Source organism: Panthera pardus, unplaced genomic scaffold (assembly GCF_024362965.1).
Source record: "Panthera pardus isolate Hobbes unplaced genomic scaffold, ASM2436296v1 HiC_scaffold_11, whole genome shotgun sequence".
Taxonomy (NCBI): Eukaryota; Metazoa; Chordata; class Mammalia; order Carnivora; family Felidae; genus Panthera; species Panthera pardus.
In genome coordinates, this window is record NW_026526666.1 from 53,151,937 (window position 1) to 53,174,985 (window position 23,049).

The following is a 23,049-nucleotide window of genomic DNA, read 5'->3' on the forward strand; positions in this document are numbered from 1 at the left end:
TGAAAACTTTAAACAGCCAAATTTTATAGAATTTCATTCTGTCGGGCAGAAAAACTAAATAACAGTTATTACAATTAAGTCATACAGGCTCTTACTTGCTAGTACAGTTCCATATAAATATATTGTGAAATAGTAATAGGTTATTGGTCACACACTAAATGAATTTGGTCAAACCAAATGCCAGCTCATTCACCTTTGACCAGTAAGGAGTTATCCCTGAAATACCAGTCCAGAGTTGCAGAAAACCAACCAGACTCCCTTGGTTCTTAACAATGGAGACAAAAATATTTGTTTTAACAAAGGCAAGGATTAGAACTTCAAGATAATCAACTTACAAGATCAAACCTCAATTACTATTAATACTTTAAGCAAAAGCAAATGAGGTCTTTTTATTTCATTTGAATATCTGTCTTACCTCTTATCTCAATGACCAACCTGGAAAGTGCCAACATCAGGACAACAATGTCCAGTGTGTTTGGTGCCACAGGCCTCTAATCAGCTATGCAATGACCCCACCAGTATCCTGTAAGAAGCCTCCCATTTTACCCCAAGTCCACCCAGGTGACTCCAATCACGGACAACCACACGTGAAGGTTCTCGTCTCCAGGAACATACCACTTACCAACCAAAATTTTCTGTGCATCTACTACAGGCCAGGTACCATGCAAGGCACTACAGACACAGATATAGGAATGACCTCAAGGAGCTTATTAATTAGGAGAGAAGTGGAACAGACTCATGAACAAATAATTACTTGTTAATAAGTATGTGCCCTGAGGGCACCTGGGTGGCTCTGTTGGTTAAGCCTCTGACTTTGGCTCAGGTCACAATCGAGGCTTGTGAGTTCGAGCCCCACACTAGGCTCTGCGCTGACAGTGCACAGCCTGCTTGGGATTCTCTCTCTCTGCCCCTTTCCCACTTGCATGCATGCTCGCACTCTCAAAAATAACAACAACAACAACAACAATGTATGCCCTAGTGTGCATGTGAGGAACTTGGAAACAACCACTTTGTCCTTAGAGGAAGAAAAAGTTGAATAGACTGAAAAACAAACCACAAACAACTCTCTTGGATCCATAAGAGAGGGGAGGACACGGGGCAAACTACTGCCCCCAAGATTAGAGGGACAGACAGGCAAATAAAGGAGTCACATCTTACCTGAGCAGAGACTCACGAATGGAAAGCACCTCAGGAACCAGTGCTAGGTAGGAAATCCTAAATTGTAATTGAGGAATTGCTAGAAGCGTGGACAAAAACTCCAGGGGACATAGTCATTGGTGGGGGTGGGGGCACAATATTATGAGAGTACCTCCAGGAGATTGACCAGGTTCCCATAGTAATAAATACTGGAGATGGGGTCCCTAGGTGGCTCAGTCGGTTAAACATCTGACTTCAGCTCAGGTCATGATCTCGTGGTTTGTGGGTTTGAGTCCCGTGTAGGGCTCTGTGCTGACAACTCAATGCCTGGAGCCTGCTTCAGATTCTGTGTTTCCTTTGCTCTCTGCCCCTCCCCCACTCGTGCTCTGTCTCTCTGTCTCTCTGTCTCTCTCTCTCAAAAATGAATAAACGTTAAAAAATTTTTTTTAATACTGGAGAAAAATCTCCTTAAGCTTCCACAGTGGGAGGTGGAAAGGAACTATTCTGAAATAGAGCACTTTGTTCTTAGCAATCCATGACACATGTGCAGATGAAAGGAAGAAGTTTAACCAAAGGACTCTGCATTTAACCTCAAGTTTAACCTTGGAAAATAAACAGCATCAAAGAGAGGGCTCATAATTAGGCTACTGAAATTCTAAATGTCACTTTGCCTCTGGTATAAATCTCAAACTGATTTTATTTCCCTTTTAAGGCTAGGCTTTGATCAAAAGATAGGATTTAATAATCAGTAGCTTCCTCCTAACACTATTTTCCCCCACATCCCACAACCTCATGCCATTGTTTTCCACCCTGCAGCCAGAATGGACCAACTTGTACCTCTGATCATGTTGAGTCTCTACTTAAAACGCATCAGCAGGGTTCTGTCTACTGCCCATTCAGTGGCTTCTAAGTCCCTCTAAGATCTGGCCCACACCTACCCTCAAGCAGCCTGGTAGCTTTTCTTCCTTTACTCACATGCTCCACCCCAGCCCATCTCTACCGTCCAGCCCCAGGTCTCTCCTCTCTTCAGCTTCCCCAAACTGAGGTTAGGTCCCCTCTATATGCTCCATGGCATCCTGTCCTCCAGCTCTGTAGCATTCATCACGTTTGTATTTCTCATGCCAGTCTGCACCACCATACAGTATGGAATCTGTCTGGTACACCAACCACTGTTTCTGCAGCACCTTTTCAAAACAGACATTCAATGTGCACTTGAGGGGCACCTGGGTGGCTCAGTCACTTAAGCATCTGACTCTTGGATTTCAGCTCAGGTCATGATTTTACAGTTCATGACACTGAACCCCACCCCATGCTGGGCTCTTTGCGCTCTCTCACAAAATAAATATATAAAGATTTTAAACAATATATGCACTTGAAAATTGATTGGTCCTCCCAACTCCATTCATTCCCTAGAGGACCAGAGCTAACTAAACTTTTGTAACAGAGGTAGCTACTCATGACATAACAATCAGATCTGAGTACAAATACTTCAGCTACCTATCTGCACTCGAAATTTAAGAATTTACATTGGAACAGATCTTTCCCAGTTAGGACTTCCACATTGAGTTCAGTTGCAAAGAGATATCAAAAACAACTACATGGAAGTTGTCCTAAGTTCACTGATCTTGCAATTATAATTCGGCCATTCACTTAAAAGTATTTACTAAGCAACTATACTCTGTGCCATGCTATAGCATATTTCCCTACATGTCAGGGAAACAATGGAACATCAGAAGTAATCTCTCATATGCTTCTGATGGCTTGGCCAAGCATCAAACAGTTGACAACTTGGCCTATTTCAAAACAAAATCAAGCTCTAAGAATGATCTCCTATCTTTTACCAACACAACCAGAAAGAAAAATAAACAAGGTTTAATTTTATGTTTTCTTGCCCAAATAATCTGCCCATTTTTATAAAAGTCTAAAACTCACAAAATTAAACTTGCGTATTCCTCAAAGTACTGCTGAGGGATACATGCATATATGGCAAAAATATATGATAAATGGGATGCCTGGGTGGCTCAGTCGATTGAGTGCCTGATTCTTGGTCTCAGCTCAAGTCATGATCTCACCGCTCATGATTTTGAGCCCCACACTGGGCTCTGCACTGACAGTGCCTAGCCTGCTTGGGATTCTGTCTCTCCCTCTCTCCAAAATAAATAAATAAAAACTATATATTATATTTTCATGGTAAAGCAAGAGAATAATAATTGTAAGATGCAAGATAGCAGTTGTGAGTAATGGAGAAAGGGCATATGCGAGGCTTCTATGGTACTGGTAATGTTCTATCCCTTAGGTTGAGTCGTAAACGACTGTTATCCTTTGAAACATATACACACTACATACCCTATTTTGTTCTGGTTGCCTATAAAGTGAGGGCAAACTGGATACAGAAGACAGAGCAGGACAAATGTCCACATAGCAGCAAATTCCCAAGATGCCTGGCTAATCACCAGAAACAGATAACTACTCAATGTTCTTTTCATTGTTCAAGCTAGAACATGCTGAGTGAAAGGCCCCTGTAAAAGAGCTTGATTTCTTCATAATGCTACCTAAAATCAGTAGAAACCATTGCCTGCCTCCAGTATCATCCCTTCTCCAAAACTTTTGTCACTGAGAATGCCCACACACACACACACACACACACACACACACACACACTCCCTATATAAGGCATGGTCAGATATGAACTATAGTATTGTGATTCTGCAAACCACAAGTTCCTTATCTCCCCTACTTGGTAGAATATTTTGGCACTAGAATAGTTACAAAATGAAGAAAATCTTCATTCCATAAACTGTTTATCACTGATATCACTTTGATAAATCTCTTTCAGTAAGAAAATAAACTTTACAAAAAAAATTTGTGAATAGATATGAAAGTCCTGGGGCACTTGGGTGGCTCAGTCGGTTAAGTCTCTGATCCCCGATTTCAGCTCAGGTCATGATCTAGTGGTTTGTGAGATCAAACCCTGAGTCAGGCTCTACACTAACAGCATGGGATTCTCTCTCTCTCTCTCTCTCTCTCTCTCTCTCTCTCTCTCTCTCACTGCCCCTCCTCTGCTTGTGCTGTCTTTCTCTCTCTCTCTCTCAAAATAAATAAACTTTAAAAAAAAAAAAAAGATATCAAAGGGCTTTAGAGAAACCACGGAAGAAATTCCTAAATATAAGGCATTTTGGCACTAATTCAAATGACTCATTTCAGATGTCTGGTATCCACCCTTCAATTGGCCTTGCTCACAGCCAGGCTTTCTTTTCCTTCACAACAAAAAGACATGATTTTTAATTACTCCCTGACACTTGCTTTTGGTAGCTATGAGGAAAAGTCTGAACCTAATATAATGGCCAAGAGTATACACTTTCGAGCCAGATTGCCTAGGTTCAAATCCTGGCACTGCCACTTAAAGGCTAGAAGACTCCAGTCACATTGTATGTCTCTGCTCCACACCCCATGCAGGTCACAGTCTGCACAAACATATTGTGTCTACCTTTCACTCTTATTGTTTAGTGGGGTTGTTTACAAATCCTCCATACAAGACTGTAATGCCCTTGAGGCTAGAGACTATCTTATTTTAACCATCAATAGGTACCACTTGAGATGAAAAAGTATCATGATCTTTAAACTCTCCATCTTCCCGTCTCCAAGGTCCTTCGGATTATTGGTAAACTTTCATCTCACTCTACCCCTGCCATATCTTCTGTGGACTGTATTGTACAACAGTCCTACTAACCACAGTCACGACTTCTAGGCAATTAAGACTCAGAAAAACCTTCTCAATCACACAGTAAAAACTATGTGCAGCAATGCTTCCTTTAAATGTTATCTTACCATCTAATTCTTTGGCACTGAATAACTGAGTAAAATAAATCACTAAATTAAGCAAAACACTGTTATCTGATTTAGCTACATAAATGGACATTCCATCCCTTTTGTCAATGGTTCTCACACCTATTGCTTCAGTCTACTCAAGCTGGTGCAGAAAGATCATTACCACAGACTGCACTTGGATCCCAAGCCTGACCTCTTAACGAAAAAGGATCTGTTCCAACAAGTGGATGTTTGCTCCTCCTAACGCTATCTGACATTCTTAAACACCCACAAAATGTATATGAGTCAACTCCTATAGATTTCTAAGATTAAGACTAAAAATATTCTCTAAACAGAAGAAGCAGAAAGTTTAACATGAGGAAAACAACTGATTTTCAAACTAACAGGCAGGTGCATGGAAGTCACCCCAAGTGAGAAGCTATACTAGGCTAGACTACCCAAAACCTGATGTCTCCTTTTGAGATGAAACTCCTTTTGAGATGTCTGTGTGACACAGGTAAGTTTTACCAAAAGAGTTCCTTTGATAAATCACAAGACATTAGGGATTGTAAACTATTGCTAAAGAAGTTCTATTTCATTTTATATAACATAATACAAAACTTTGAAACTATGAAGTAAGACCTCCATCCTATTTGTTCTTTGTTCTTGTGGACATAATGAGACTAAGACCCCGAAGACATCAAGTCATTGACCACAGGTCTCTCCTGAGAAACAGTGACTTGGAACGAAGTACCCATCTTCAAAGCTTGTCCTTTGCCATTTAGTCTTAAGGTACAAAATTTAGCTTATCATGGGGATAATTAGTATTGGTGTTTTAACCACAGAAAATTGTAGCTAACATTATTTGAATCTATGATCTATATAATCAATCATTCCCTAGATCAAAAGAAGGTTAATAGTAAAAAGATTTTTCTTTTAACCTAGATTTGAACCCAAATTTATGTAAAGTACAAATGTGCACCTCTTTACCACTAATTGTGAGATTGAAAGTGAAAAAATATGTAATGTGATTTTTTTCATGGAGGTAAAACTGACATATAACATATTAGTTTCCGGGGTCCAACATAGTAACTGGATATCTGTAAATACTATAGAATGATTACCACAATAAATCTAGTCAACTTCCGTCACCATACATAGTTACAAATGTTTTTTTCTTGTGATGAGAGCTTTGAAGATCTATTCTGTTAGTAACTTTCAAATATGTGACACAGCATTACTAACCATGGTCGCCATGTTGCACATTACGTCTCTGTGACTTATTTTATAACTGGAAGTCTGTACCTTTGGCCTACATTTGCCCATTTCACACCTCCTCCGCACCCTCCACCTCTGGCAACCACCAATTTATTCTCTGTATCTATGAGCTCAGCGTTGTTTTGTTTTGCTTTTATATTCCACATATAAGCGAGATCATATAGTTTACTTATTCTTTCTATCTGCATTTTTACCATGGGACAATACCCTTTTAAACACACTGGAATGGCTCCATCAAGAGACAAAGAGCCAATATGATACAAGGAACTGTATCAGGCTGAAAATTGTATTAGGCTCAAAATCAGAAGCCTTGGCTGTTAAGAGTTCTGCTCCCAAGGACTGCCCACAGGACTGAACATATCAATGTACTTCACTTATCATGGCCTCAAGTTTCCTCACCTACATGAGGCTGTTGGACCCTTCTAGCTCTGCCATCTTGGAGGTGGAATTTCAATTTCCTTTACCTGGCTCTGTGTATGTGTTGGGGCTGAAGGATCAGCTTCCCCAGTATGCGTCCAACCACACCAGTGTGCTTTCAATCACCAAGATTCTAGGTGAGCAGAGGAGATGGACTTCACAGACTAAGGAGCATCTCCCTGCTTTCATGGTCATTACACCCATTTGAGATATGAGGAGTGGAATCCCGACAAGACCTCAGGCCTATGCCATCTCTTAGTGTTCCATCACACCTTGTCTGCAAGACATCCTGAGAATAAGGGCCAGTGCTTTGGCCTATTTGCTCTTTTCTCTCCAGCCGGACTGCATATGTACATTCACTTAGTCTAATTCTGTACCCTGGGTCCAATGGATGTGTTTCTATAATAGCCAAGATTAAAAATATGTATGGACAAAAGCCATGACTTTGGGTAGGGGAGGGGCTCACAGTGCTGAGAAAAAAGGTGATCCAGTATCTAAGCACAAAGGAAATCCAGCAGATTCTTTATCCTTAAGCTTTCTGCCCACACCAACTTATCAATTATTATTTGACACTCCATACTGATTCAAAGAATAAAATAGTGCAGTAACCTCATTTTAAGAATTTAAATAAATCGTGAAAGAAAAAGATATTGGAATTTTATAAGCCAAAAAATTTTGGATGTCCTATGTCAGGAGAATGTTTTTGGCCCAGAATAGGAACACATGCATTTATAAACATACCATGAACATCTGGCACGGTACCACATGCTGGCTTATATAAGCAGCAGAGGAGAAAAAAGCAGATTGGGATGGAAGAACAGAAGTTGGGCAAGGGAACAAATGGGAAAAGGCAAGTAATCTGAAAGGTTTGCCAAAATCATAGATGAGTTTTAGACTCACAGTGTTTAACCATCTCAAGTTCACGTTCTTCAAGTCTGCCTTGGTACCCACCATACCAGGCACTTTCAGCCCTGAGCAGGATCATACTTTTCAAATCTCATGACTCTCTAGATTTTCTCTGCCTCCTTTGTAACCTTATCACAACTCAATTACTAGGTGCATTCAGAGGACAGGGAGGAATTTCACTTTTAAAGCAACATAAAAAGGAATTCCTTCCCATTGCAAAAGGCCCAGGGTGTGGATCTGGCTGCACCAGGCACCTTGCTGGCTGCCTCTCTGTGCAGGATCTTGGCTGCAGGTCAACATAAGGGAAGCTGCTGTTTCCTCCAGTGCCATCTGTTCAAACAGAGTGCACTGCTATGCTGCCCATGGGGGATTCTTTCCTCTCTCCCCCCCTCCCTCTCTCTCTTTTCCACACCCTTCCATCTCACAGCTTCCTGGCAGTGCTCTGGTGGAGAACTACAGCAACACCAAAGATGTGCCATGCTCACCAGCCTCCATAGGCTGACAGCAGACAGTCCTACAAAGACAAGGAGGAGGGAAACAACTGATGCTAACACTTCTATGACAGGGCTCCCAGGAGGGTCATAAGGTAGGGTGACATGCAATCATCCTTGAACACCCAGGAAGAACAAGAGCAGTAGTAATGCCAGAGGGAAGCTACTGTAAAAAACAGTATGGAGGTTCCTCAACAAATTAAAAATAGAATTACCATATGGCCCAGCAATTTCACTTCTGGGTGTTTATCTGAAGAAAATGAAAACATAACTTGAAAAGATATCTGCACCCCCATGTTCACTGCACCATTATCTGTGATAGCCAAAATATGGAAACCATCTAAGTGTCCAGCAATGGATGAATGGATAAAGAAAATATGAGATATATGTATATGTGTGTGTGTGTATATATGTGTGTGTATATACACATACATATGTATATATGTATACACACACACACACACACACACACACACACATACTGGAATATTATTCAGCCATAAAAAAGAATAAAATCCTCCCATGTGTGACAACATGGATGGATGCTGAGGGCATCCTGATAAGCGAAATAAGTCAGATGTAAACAGAGAAAGACAAATACCATTCGATCACACTTACATATCCAATCTAAAACAAACAACAACAACAACAACAACAACAACAACAACAAAACAAGATCATAGGTACAAAGAAAAGATTGGCAGCTGCCAGAGCAGAGGCAGGGAGGAATGCAGGGTGAGGGTGAGCAAAATGGGTGAAGGTGGTCAAAAGGTACAAACTTTCAGTTATAAAATACATAAGTAATGGTGATAAAATGTACAGATTACTCATTATAGTTAATAATAGTATATTGCAGTGTTAGTGGGAATGCAAACTGGTACAGCTACTGTGGAAAACAGTATGGAGCTTCCTCAAAAAGATAAAAATAGAACTACCCTTCCATCTAGCAATTGTACCACTAGGTATATACCCAAAGAATACAAAAAAACTAATTCAGAGGGATGGGTGCTTCAGTGGCTCAGTCTGTTGAGCGACTCTTGATTTTGGCTCAGGTCATGATCCCAGTGTCATGGGATCAAGCCCCACATCGAGCTCTGCACTGAGCATGGAGCCTTCTTGGGATTCTCTCTCTCTTTCCCTTTTCCACTCTCTCCTGCTCACGCTCTCTCTAATTAATTTTTTTTTAATAAGGGGACACATGCACCCCGATGCTTATAGCGGCATATCTACAATAGCCAAAGTATGGAAACAGTCCAAACGTCCATCAACTGATGAATAGATAAAGAATATGTGGTGTACATATACAACAGAATATTACTCAGCCATAAAAAAGAATGAAATCTTGCCATTTGTAACAACATGGATGGGGCTAGAGAGTATTATGCTAAGCGAAATAAGTCAGTCAGAGAAAGACAAACACCATATGATTTCACTCATATGTGGCATTTAAGAAACAAAACAAGCAAAGGGGGGTGGGAAAGACCAACCAAGAAACAGACTTTAACAATAGAGAACAAAGCTGGTTACCAGAGGGGAGGTGGGTGGGGGCAGGGACAGGTTAAATGGGTGGTGGGGATTAAGGAAGGCATTTATGATGAGCATGTTGTGATGTTGCATGTTAAGTGTTGAATCACTATATTGTACCCTTGAAACTAATATTACACTGTATGTTAGCTATCCAATTTGAATAAAACAGGTAACTAATTAAACTAAAGAATGTAATAGGAAAAAAATACCAGAAGCATCACTTGTTAAACACTTATCAAGTGCTAGACCAGTGGTTGTCCAACTGCTGTCAAGATCACTATTTTTTTTGAAACTGAAAAAGTATTTTGTGTACAAAAGCATTTTGTACACAAAAAAGGGAGAATATTATAAAATTTAGGATGTGTGTCGGTTTTATGTATTTGTATGTATATACTCAATTGTAAGCTTAAGCTAATTCCTACTGATTAAAGAAGACAATTTATGTTAACAGCACATGGACAGTCTCCTTTCAGAGAACTACAAAAAGAGGTGGAAGGTAGGAAGGTTTTGTAGGATAAAGCACAAGAAAAAATAGAAAGTATCTGATTGGGTGGGGCCCAGAATCAACCATCTTTGGGAAGAGATGCCCCAGAGCTGGCATCGCCTTTGGGGATTAGCTGACTGGAAACACTGCTTTTCTGGTCAAGTGGAGCATTTGTAGGGGCACAAAGGTTACCTAAGTTTCATTTTGCTGACATGGCACACCAGACAGGACAGGTTCCATCTTGGGCCTCAAATTTTATGTCAACACTATTACAGGTCACATTAAAAAAAAATTAAATAATGGACCAAATTTTATTCTAATCTCATATATTCATTATCTCATTTAATTCCTACAACACTAGGAGGCAGTACCATTATTATTCTTGGTTTGTAGTTGAATAACTGGAGATACGAAGTGATTCAGCAGCTTGCAGGCTGGCTTCCCATTGAAGGGGGATCTGAGAATCTGCACACATCACAGGTCAGATCAGTGCGGGGCTTTCTACCCCCAGCTCCAGAGCCTGCTACCACTTCCTTAAACAATTTGTCTCTCCCTCCAATACCTCCCACCCTTGAATCCTTTGTTCAACCATCTGCCCTCCCCTTCTGAATGAGAACACCGCAAGGGCAGGTCTTGTTCAGCTGAGTGACTTAAACTGAGCCTCAGGGAGCAAAGGATTCCTTCAATAGTTTTTAAGTTGAATGAGCAAATAAATAAAGATGGGGTTTTTAAAAAAGGAAAAAACGGAGTGCCTGGGTGGCTCAGTCACTTAAGCGTTGGCTGAGGTCATGATCTCAGGGTGGAGAGATGGAGCCCCCCATTGGGCCTGCTTAAGATGCTGTCTCTCTGTCTCCCTGCCCCTCCCTTGCTCTCTCTCTCTTTCAAAAATAAATAAATAAATTTTAAAAAAAGAAAAAGGAGGAAAGAAAAGCAAAATAAAATGTAGCAAGAAAAAATAATGAACCCTGACTCTTTGGGGTCTGTCCCCAAATAACACTACTCTCTTTCTTAGAGCTACTAGAGGGGAAATAAGCAACTTTATGTAAAAATTAAATCAGATTACACACACACACACACACACACACACACACACACACACACACACACACTGAAGCTTTAAAGCATCTGTCTATGCTTTGTTCCAGGTCCTTTGTTCAGGGAAAGCAATTTAACGACTTTTTAGCTCAACAAAGGTGGGACTGTGATTTATTTTGGGAGTAGATGGTAAAGAGGTAAACTATTCCAGATAAGCAAGTAACAGGTATTAGAGGACTGAAAGCTGGGCAGACAGAAAAAGAGCAAATTCTCCAGAAAGGAAAAGAACAAGAAGGTAACAAATTAACTCTAAACTAGGGTATGGGCAGGTGGAGCTAATGAAGCGTGTGAAGAATGGCTGACAGGTTTGGGCACAGTGGTGTCTAACATGCCACATCAAGATGCTGCTTGTGGCAGACTCTAATCATCATGCCAAAACTTCAATAGGACCACCTCTCCTTTGGGAGAGGAAAATCTGGGTAGTGTCCAATATGGGATGAAAAGAATGCTGAAAAGGGAGGCCCTTACAAAACCGAAAAGCAGAAGTGAAGAATCCTAGAGAAGCATGAAATCTGAGAAGGAGGTAATTAGGGACAGTGGCCAGTACCATAAGCGGTGGAGTAAAGAGCTGTGTGCCCACGAAGCAGGTGGTGAGGGCCCAGGTCCTTCTGATTCAATAGAAAATGATGGAGGACCATTCCACGACCACAGACTATTACCCAGTGTTACTAATCACCCTCACAGGGAGAGAACGCCTGTCCCATGCACTGCGGTCACTCCCACACCACACATCATGACTCAACACCAACCACCAGGATTTGTGGTTCACAAGTCTCTTTAAAACTCAGTGCAAGCTGGCCTAGAAGCAGAAAAGAAAGTGAAGACGAAGAGAAAAAAACATTGCATTTTCATCTTAGGACTCTAGAAGTCTTCACCTAATTTAAGTCTAACCAATCTAAATATGAGCTGGTAATGAGACAGAGAAACTGAAGGGACCTTGTGAAAAGACAAACAAAAACAAAAACCTGGGATTTTGGGGGCTCATTTTCCTGCTTCTGTTCTTGCTAGGACCGGTACCCCACCCTACACATGGTTTATGGTACTGAAAATGTATGTTCTCCCTAAAGGACTTAATGATTTCTTTGGAGTCTTCTAGCACATAGGTAACATCTAAGGAGTGACTGGGCAGACAGGGATGTCATGAAGGTTTTCCAAGACCACTGACTGCAAACATCCTGACCCCAAGACCTGGGGCTCCAGGGCATAAGACTCATGCAGGACACCTAGCTCGGTGCCTGAGAGGGCACATCCACCAAACCACCGTCCTCAATAAAGACCCAAACCTCAAGCGAGACGACAGTCTCTCTCCTTTCCTTTCAGAGGCTCCCACATGCTCTATCAGTATCTGCTCTCTCTAAATCTTCAATAAACTCTGCTCTCACTTCTCATTTGATTTCTATCCTGCACGAAGCCAAGGACCCTCAGGCCCAGCCAGCCTGCATCATCAGTAAATTGTCCAATAGGAAATATTAAACTCTGCCCATTAAACCAAGGATCACTTTCCAGGTAAGACGACTGACTCCCATAGTTGCCTCTATTCCAAATATGAGTTCCTAGATATCTGAAGATGTTTGCCTCGTATGTTGCCAGCAATGTACTGGCTGCTCGATTTCAACCCCTAAGTCTCAAGTCTCTACATCTTCTTCTGCCACACAATGCTATTCCAAACACCGTATACATGAAAGTGAATGCTCCACCAGACTTTCTAATTTTAGAACTCACTTTGAAATTTCCATGCTTTCTCCACCTGCCAAATTAAAGGAGGAAAACAAAGCAGCTGCCACAGCTGTTCTCCAAAAATTGGTACAGAGGTGACATACACTTTTTTGAGACAAGAATTTTCCACCTCTTGGGGCGCCTGGCTGGCTCAGTCGGTTGAGTGTCCGACTCTTGATTCTGGCTCATGTCATGATCCCAGGGTCATGAGATGGAGCCCTGTGTCGGGCTCGGTGCTGAGTCTGGAGCTTCCTTGGGATTCTCACTCTCTCTCCCGCTGCCCCTTTCCCCGACTCGCACTCCTCTCTCTCTGTCTAAAATAAAAATAAAATTAAAAAAAATTTTTTTCCAATTTTTTTTTTTTTAACTATAAAGCCAGAAGGTATCTGGAGTCTCTAAAAATGACCAAACTCAAAACAACAGAGCCACCTCACCACAGCAAGGCAGCAATGTCTGGCAGCAACCAGCAAAATAAGGTGATGTTTTCAAGTCACTGCACTTCTCAAGTATATAATTGGATTCTATCTCTTTGCAATCTCAGAACAAAATGATAAAGTCTTCGGGTAAATTTAAACCTAATCAAAGCAAACAATAACTGCTATCGTGATTATTCGTTTACTTAACTCCACATATTTTACGCAAAATATCAACATCCAGTTTATACGACATTTTAAAGAGCAATTACTTCTCCTTTGTGTAGAAAGCAACACTGGATGAATCTGTATCAAAAAGAAAAAAGATGGAAGGAAGGAAAAAAGAAAGAAAAAAAGCAAGCAAGTAGGCACTTTAAGAGGAATGATGTCCTAACAGACAGCTGCCTTGCCTTGTGTAACACTTCAACTGTTAAGAACAACACGCTTTAAAAATCAATCCTACAACTTTTTTTGCCTTTCACTGGCCAGTAACGATGAAACAGTTTTCCAAAACATGTTTATAATCAGGTCTATATAGCTAAAGGCAAACTGGATCAGAACCAGAATTACGGAAAGATTCTATCATCTTAATTTCACTTCTAGAAACACCACTTCCCACCCGCATTGGGTTCCTGGCTTCTGCCACTTAGAACATCTCACGCTGACTAACAGTAGTTCCAGCTATGGCTCAGCCAACCATCTGTGGCTGTCTTTCACAATCCTGGCCATTAAGGAAATGCAATGTTTCAGTGCTGTTTGGTTTGGCTAGATTCCTCTAGACATAAGCTAAGTGCATGCATTTTTTATTCTCCAGGGTTTGAGCTCCAGCAGTGTTTGTAACATGACATTCAAATCTAAAACTAACCTTGACAAGATAGATTTTGACTGGTGTTCTGAGACAACCTAACAGAAACATATAAGCTGGGGGGGAAAAATCCTTCTGCAAGAATCTTAAATGTATTTCCTTAACAAAACTAACACTGCAATCAACTACTAACAACAAACACCAACACACTGGCCTACAACTAGGATCAGCTGGGTGAGGCACTCACCTTGGGCAAAAAAAAAATTGAAGAGGGCAACAAAAAACCAAATTCTAGTCATTAAGATAATATTTTAATGCAATATTTCAAAATACCAAAATTAGTGCAAAAAAATCTATGATGAAAATCAACCCAACCCTGCATTTAAACAACTCACTCCCGGGGCGCCTGGGTGGCGCAGTCGGTTAAGCGTCCGACTTCAGCCAGGTCACGATCTCGCGGTCCGTGAGTTCGAGCCCCGCGTCAGGCTCTGGGCTGATGGCTCGGAGCCTGGAGCCTGTTTCCGATTCTGTGTCTCCCTCTCTCTCTGCCCCTCTCCCGTTCATGCTCTGTCTCTCTCTGTCCCAAAAATAAATTAAAAAAAAAAAACAAAAAAAAAACGTTGAAGAAAAAAAATAAACAACTCACTCCCATCCATAACAATTCTTTCTCAATCTGTCAGGTCTGGTTTTTATTTTAAATTCTTGTATTTTGTTCATTCTATTGCACTACCACTGATTTATTGAGTTTAATGGGCACCCCTTAAATTTTTCACTCCAGGACAGTGCTTTACTCACCTCACCCTACCACAGCCTCAGCCCTGCCAACACACATTAACTTAATACTCACGAGGCAATCTAGTGAGGTAGTCTCACCATTACTCTCATTTATAAATGAATAAACACAAAAAAGTTAGTTACTTTGCCCAAGATTGTAGAGTAAGGGTCACCAAGTCAGATTCCAAACCAGCTATGTAGTTCGGAGCCCACACTCTTTTTCTTTCTTTTTTTTTTTTTTTAATTTTTTAAAATGTTTGTTTATTTTTCAAGGGGAGAGAGACAGACCATGAGAGGGGGAGGGGCAGAGAGAGAGGGAGACACAGAATCCGAAGCAGCCCGATGCGGGGCTCAAACTCATGAGCCATGTAATCATGACCTGAGCTGAAGTTGGATGCTTAACCTAAGACTGAGCCACCCAGGCGCCCTGAGCCCAAATTCTTAAAGACAAACATACCACCTCTTAGAGTTTTGTATCACAAAGGCATTCAGCATAAAATCATACAGTCCTAGATTTTAGGATATAACAGTATGTAGAAACTATCCAAATAAACTATAATTAATGACAATCTGGGCAAATTTAGTCATGATCTATTCATCACTGATCAGTGTCCTGCAATATTTAGGCTAAGTGGTAATTCCACCAAACTCCCAAATTTTTCTAACTTGTCCCTAATACTTTAAGCCATCTCAATGCTCAGAATGAACCAAGGGAGAGACAGAGTATCTGACCCCTCACTCAAAGGACAGGGCTACAGATCTGAGTAGCCTAGAGTAGCAGGTGTCTGTGCTTAGGTTCTGAGATACCCTCAAATACTGTCGGCTTTTCAAAGCTAACTGAGCCACAGTGTGCACTGCAGGACAATGTTCAGAAATACTCCCAAATAATGTGTTCATTTGAAAGAGGGTAGAGGGGTGCCTGGTGGCTCAGTTGGTTGAGTGTCAGACTTTGGTTCAGGTCATGATCTCACAGTTCGTGTGTTCAAGCCCCTCATCAGGCTCTCTGCTATCTGCACAGAGCTCCCTTTGGATCTTCTGCCCCTCCCCTGCTCTTCCTCTCTCTCTCTCTCTCTCTCAAAAATAAATAAACTTAAAACAAAACAAAACTTAGAAAGAGAGTAGATTTAGAAGTAAAGCCACTACAGCTACAATGATCCCACCATTTTAGTCAGTTGTTTGTTGAAGGTAGCCATCAGAGTTTAAAAGGGTCATAATGAAATCAGGCTGAAAAGAATTTAGAAAAGTTATCTTGGAAAGAATGGTTGAAGTAACCAAAGCTATTCTTCTGGATGGGAGGCCAGGGGGAGGACAACTTAGGTCCGGGAAGTGGTGCCTAGCAACTATTTTCAATTATCTGCAGAGTTAGTGGATTTAATTTGTGTGACACCAAAAGACTCAAGTTGGACAAGTGGATGACAGCTTATGGATGATGGTTTCAAGGACTGGCTTTCATCTCAGTATAAAGAAAAAAGTCTTCCAACAATTAGGCCCATCCAACAATGAAAAAGCCCTTCTCCAGTGGGGGAGTTGGCTGTCAGCTCCTAGAGAAGGGACCCAGCACAGAATGGCCACTTGGACAGAAGAACTCAAATTCCTTCCAATTCTAAGGCATTAAGAAAAGGAACAAATAATTAAACTTAACACATTCATTGTTGTGCATAGTGTTTAGTTACCAAAAACCCTAGAAAACTAAAACAAAACTATGAGCTCAATGGGAAGGAGGTCTTGCTCTTTCTTTGTATTCCAAACTAGATTCTTGATTTTTTTAAAACCAAGCCACTGAAGTAATACAAGTTAAAAATCAATCTCCCTTATAGAAAAAATAAACTGTGTCCTGAGACAGTATTTATAGTTACCATTTAAGAAAATTAGGAAGCTGAACTCATATATGCAATCAATATTTTATAGTTCTCCTGCAAATGACATTAGCTATTCTTACCAAGATCTACAGAGGTCATGCAGAAGGAAAAAATACAGAAGCAGTTAAGTCAGAATTTAGGAAAACAAAGCAAAGCCAAAGTCAAGTCAGATACATCAGCAGCCCAATACATTAAAAGACCTTGAGAAAATCTATCCAATCGGACATACAGGTAAAGTTAGAAAAATGTCCACCTTAATGATGACAAAATTTCTAAAAAGCAATTTTGGGTCTTCCCAAAGGAGTCTTCCAAAAGAGGCACACAAAGAAATTTAGTGGAAGTATTTTTGTTTGGACTAGAATGGAAACAAGACAGTTTTAAAAATTAGGTCAGCACAATTAACAGTTTAAAAACAATGAATGCTTGTAGCCTCTGCTGAGCAGCTGAGTTGTGCGCGCGCGCGCGCGCGCGCACACACACACACACACACACACACACACACACACACACACACACCTATATATTGCCTAAATCCCACTAGATTATGCCAGTGATTCCATTCAAAGCACCACATTTACTGCAGAAGATTTTAAATGAAATCAAAGTATTACTACTCCAGGGAAGAGGGAAGAAACCACAGAGAGAACCCTCCTACTTGTCAGGCATTTTACGCAGATGACCCCATCTGACCCTCCCAAACAGCCCTGTGAGGTGGGGTTCTTACAACTGAGGAAATCAAGTTAATTAACTCTCCCCAAAGTTAACTAAGCCCATAAGAAGTTTAGACAGAGGTATGACAGAGGTATGACTCCAAAGCCCAACCTTATTTCCTCTAGGCCACAGAGCCAACTGCCGGTGCCTATCATTCGCTATGCCAAAACCACTAGAAACTTGCACCTGGAACTTCCTGCAGGTATGTTAAACTTGTCATTATCATCAACCCTGGACTATCTTCCTTTTAACTAGGTCCACTTTCCCCCACAATCACTGAAACTCATCCCTTTCAAGAGTTGCATTTGGCACTGCCATTCCCATGCACAGAGTCATATTAGGTATTGCAGCTTCTCCCAAATTCCCGTTTTCATTACTTTTACCTTATACCTGATCTAAACTGTTTGTGACACCACCTTAGCTGTGCTCCACTTTCTCTCCCCTACAATCCACTCCTACTTTGCTATGAAAAACAGCCATCATACCTCTAAAGGAATTTGAGGAAGGAATTGATTCCGAACCACCTTCCTATTTATAAACTCAATGTGGAATTACATGAAAGCCCCAAAGGACAATTCTAACTTTCATGCCTGTAATTGTTCCACCTCTAGGTTTCAATCAAAATATCCTTAAATGTAATCACCTCCTCTCATATATGATCCCTCCATCAAAAACACCCTGCTCCCATTTTTCTACCTGCCAGTACCTTACCCATCCTACAAGGCTCAGTTCTAACACCATCTCTCCCACAGCTTTCATGGACTTTTTCATCCAGAAATAGATCAAACAACTATTAAGCACTGTCTGACGGTATGTCAGACACTGGAAATACAAAAAGAACTCTATAAGTTTATACAAATGACTTTAGTGTTCTTTACACAGAGCCCAACCTGGGGTGGCTCGATCTCACAAACCAGGACATCATGGCCAGAGCCGAAATCCAGAGTTGGACACTTAAACAACTGAGCCACACAGGCACCCCTTCAGTGTTCTTATAAAAAAATTTGTCATTCTTTTATGGGTTTTTTTAATGTTTATGTTTATTTTTTGAGAGAAAGAGTGCAAGCAGAGGAGGGGCAGAAAGAGAGGGGGACAGAGGTCTGTGCTGACAGCAGAGAACCCGATGTGGGGCTCAAACTCACAAACTGTGAGATCATGACCTGAGCTGAAGTCAGACACTTAACCAACTAAGCCCACCCCAGGTGCCCCTCATTCATTTTTTTTAATAGCACTCAGTATAATCTGCCTTAATAAACAATTAACTGGGTGTATGTTTTACCTTGTCAACTCCTTAAAGGTGGAGACCATTTTTGATTCCTATTAACAGGATGCTACTGGAATACGCCGAATTTAACAAGTAGTTACTGATATTTGAAGTCTATCCATTTGTTGACATTTTAACATCTTAACTGTTCTCCCTACTTTCATTCTAGAACCTTCCAATCTAGTTTACAAATAGCCAGAGTGATCTATTTAAAATGTGAATGGGGGTGCCTGGGTGGCTCAGTTGAGCTTCTCTTGGTTTCTCTTGGTTTCGACTCAGGTCATGATTCCAGGCTCAGGTCATGATCCCAGGCTCAGGTCATGATCCCAAGTTTGTGGGATGGAGCCCTGCAATAGGCTGTGTGCTGAGTGTGGAGCCTGCTTAATATACTCAATCTCTCTCCCCCTACCCCTCTACACCTCTTGCATGCACTCTCTCTTGCTCTTTCTCAAAAAAACTAAAAATTAAAATAAAATAAAACAAACAAAAATAGTGTATTTCTTCAAGCAGAATAGAATATGAATCAGATTGTCAGTACCATATTTAAAAACAAGGGCTTTACCTTGGATTAGGCAATGACACCAAAAACCTCAAGCTACAAAAGAAAAAAAGATAAACTGGACTTCATCAAATTTTAAAACTTTGCACTTCTAAGGACAACATCAAGAAAGGTAAGAAGGCAACCCACAGAATGGAAGAAAATATATGCAAGCCATATATCTAAAAAGGGACTCGTGGGGTGCCAGGATGGCTCAGTTGGTTGTGTCCGACTTTGGCTCAGGTCATGATCTCACAGTTTGTGGGTTCGAGCCCCGTGCCAGGCTCTGTGCTGACAGAATAATACTCAAAATAATAAATAAACGTAAAAAAAATTTTTTTAATAAAAAAAATAAAAAGGGACTTGTATCCAGAATATATAAAGAACTCAACACAGAAGGAACACATGAGGCCATCTAAAAAATGGACAGGATAGACATTCACCAAAGAAGATGTACAAATGGTCAATAGGACATGAAAAGATGTTCAATTATCATTAGTGCTTAAAGAAATGTAAACCAAAATCACAATGAGATACCACCTCATGCTCATTAGGGTGTGAAAATCAAAAAAGACATAAAATAACAAGTATGACAAGAATATGAAGACATCGCCACCTTCATTCATTGTTGGTGGGAACATAAAATGGTTGAGCTGCTTTGGAAAACAGGTGGCAGTTCCTCAAGATTTTTGAAAAACTTTTTTAATGTTTTTTTTTTGAGAGAGAGAGAGAGAAAGAGAGAGTGCATGCACACAAGGAAAGGGGAAGAGAGAGAGGGACACACAGAATCCAAAGCAGGTTCCAGCCTCTGAGCTGTCAGTACAGAGCCCGATGCGGGGCTCGAACTCGTAAACTGCAAGCTCATGACCTGAGCCAAGGTTGACTGCTTAGCTGCCTGAGCCAGCCAGGCACCCCAAGATGTTAAACATAGTGTTACCATATGATTCAGCAACTCCACTCCTAGGTATATACATGACAAGAGAGATGACAACATATATTCATTCACATAAAAATCTGTATATCAATGTTAATAGCAGGAAACAACCCAAGCGTCCATCAACTAATGAATGAATAAACAAAATGTGGTATATCCATACAATAAATATTACCTGGCAATAAAAAGGATTGAAGTAGTGATACATAACTACAACATAGTTGAACTTTGATTTGAAAACATGCTTACTGAAAGAAGCCAAAGACAAAAAGTAGTATCTTGTATGAGTCCATTTACCTGACATATTCAGAGTAGGCAAATCCATACCAACAGAAAGTAGATCAGTGATTGCCAGGGGCTGGACGGAGGGGAAATGGGGAATGACTACTTATGAGTGCAGTTTCTTTCTGGGGTAATGAAAATGTTCTCAGATTAGGCAGTAGTGATGTGATGGTTGCATGATGCTATAAATATACTAAAAACCACTGGAACCACTGGTTTTATATGCTATATAAGGGTAAGTGCTATTGTAGATATCTCAGTAAAGGTGTTATACATAAAAAATAATGACAATAACAACAAAACCCCAGTCACTCTTCATCCAGTTACATGGAAGCCCAAACTCCTGATCATGCCTCAAAGCCCTATGCCAACCTCTGCAGCCTCCCCTTCTACCATCTCCTTCTTACAGTGCTCCAGAAACACTTGCCTCCTCTCTTCCAGGAAAAACTCACTCCTACTCTAGGGTTTCTCCACATGCCCTTCCTCTGCCCCCAAATCTTCACACACCTGGCTCCTACCCTCACTCAGGGCTCAGCTTAAACATCATCTCAGAGAGGCCTTCTCCAACCCACAGTCTAAAGTGGCCTTCCCAGGCACTCTCCATCACTGTACTATCATATTTTGGGGGGAATACTTATATAGCATACAAGGCTTAAGGCATAAGGTATACAAGGTTACCTTGACTATTTTTCCCTTGTTTATAGCCCATCTCCCCTCCTGCCATAACAGGCAATCAAAACGTTTGTTGAACTAAACTGACACTAGTGAATTTACTGTTGAGATGGTTAGAGACTATATAACTGATGTTACAAAACAGATCACCTTACAGGGAGATGACAATGAATGCCATATTATAGATACAGATGGGTATAAGAGGAATTTCAGAGAAAAAATGACATGTAGCTGCAACAGCTGTGGAAAACTTCACAGAAGCGATGAGACTGAAAATAGACTTTGAGAGATTAAGTGTGAAAGGCATTCCAGGAGAAAGGTGCACCTGAACAATGCCCTCCCCACCTTGTCCATGACCTCACAACACTTCACCCACACACATCCCACCATGACTCATGGGAACATAATGTGAAACCTAGAACTTGAACCCGAAATGGTGAGTGCCTCAAGGGTTCTTCTGCATGCCTCCTCATACCTAATGTAGGCATAGAAACATCTGCCAAATGACTAACGAAACATCAGGCTCAGGTATTATTCCAGAAGTCTTACCATTACAATGAACGGTAATTTCTACCTCCTCACAGTTGCATAAAGTTTCTATTTTAGACTTTTTGGGGTTCTTTTTTTGGGGAGGGAGGAGGAAGTCAGCGTTTCCTTAGATTTTTGTTTTAAATGTTTCAGGAACAGAACAACAAAACACATACCTCTAGACTACCCTGGAACCTGCTGACCTCAGTGTACTTGTGGAGAGCTGAGCTGCAATGATGCCCTGGCCATCCATTGTTCCGTGTCCTGTTTATAAGACATGAAGTGGATATTTCACTATGTACTGGAGTACCTGGATGGCAGCATGACATAATGGGAAGTTTAACCCTACCTATGGAGTCCCAAGTTTGACTACTAGCTTCTCTACCTTACTAGCTATTTGACCTAAAGCAAGTTATCCGACCTCTCTGAGCCCATTTCTTCATTTGCAAAAGGATGTAGTAACAACTGCTCTGTAGATCTGTGTGTAGACTAGAGAATAAAACACATCCATTAGCCAGTGCAGGGCCTAGCACATGCTCGACCAGTGCAAATGTTAGTTATGATGACCAAGTGACAGGAATATAAAGTGCCAAAGTCACAGGTCGTAGGTCAATAACGAAGTGCTGAAGAACAGAAAACAATTGATTTCTAGCTTGTTGGGAATTTGATGAGCAGGAGTGACTGTGCATTATTTCAATATCATCAGCCTCTCTGGCTAAATAAGAGATGCTTGCTGCCAGGTCTGTCATTTAACTAGTACCAAGAACTCTTGGAACTTGGACATGGGACTGTTAAAATATAACATCAGCCATCTAATTGTACTTCATGAAACTGTACCAATGAGACCTTTTGGACCATGTCTTAAAGGTGAACTTGAGAACTAAACATTAAGGTGGGGGGGGGGGGGGGGCGGTACAGAGTAATGCAAAGCCTCTACTACCTGCTCATGCTTTAAAAAACAATCTAGTTGGGGCGCCTGGGTGGCGCAGTCGGTTAAGCGTCCGACTTCGGCCAGGTCACGATCTCGCGGCCCGTGAGTTCGAGCCCCGCGTCAGGCTCTGGGCTGATGGCTCGGAGCCTGGAGCCTGTTTCCGATTCTGTGTCTCCCTCTCTCTCTGCCCCTCCCCCGTTCATGCTCTGTCTCTCTCTGTCCCAAAAATAAATAAAAAACGTTGAAAAAAAAGAAAAAAAAAATTAAAAAACAATCTAGTTTGCTAAAAGAGCTGAGCTATCTGACCCACTGTGTAAAAGAATACTGTCTAAAAGTTTACAAGAAAAACAATTTCCTAGTCCTTAAATCTTCTTACAACATGCATTACACAGATTGCTTAAGAGCAGAGTAGCCTAATACCATTTAACAATTTACTTGGTAGATTTTAAAGGAAATAGGCAATTCAATATGTCCTCTATA

At 41.0% G+C, this 23,049-nt stretch overlaps 1 protein-coding gene and 1 long non-coding RNA gene across 6 annotated transcripts in view; one reads left to right on the top strand and one right to left on the bottom strand.

The window, feature by feature from the left end:
* AK4 (adenylate kinase 4) overlaps positions 1–23,049 on the bottom strand; it is a 75,099-nt gene that overhangs the window by 42,947 nt on the left and 9,103 nt on the right. Inside the window, exon 2 of one of the 5 annotated variants that reach the window (XM_019449011.2) lies at positions 21,815–21,902. The exons of the other annotated variants lie outside the window; for them this stretch is intronic. The gene's annotated coding sequence lies outside the window, so the exon portion shown is untranslated. The remainder of the gene's footprint in view (positions 1–21,814; positions 21,903–23,049) is intronic. 5 annotated transcript variants of the gene reach the window in all.
* Positions 904–22,058, top strand: LOC128774860 (uncharacterized). The gene is made up of 2 exons (XR_008419322.1): positions 904–1,205; positions 21,792–22,058. It is a non-coding gene; the product is annotated as an uncharacterized LOC128774860 (long non-coding RNA).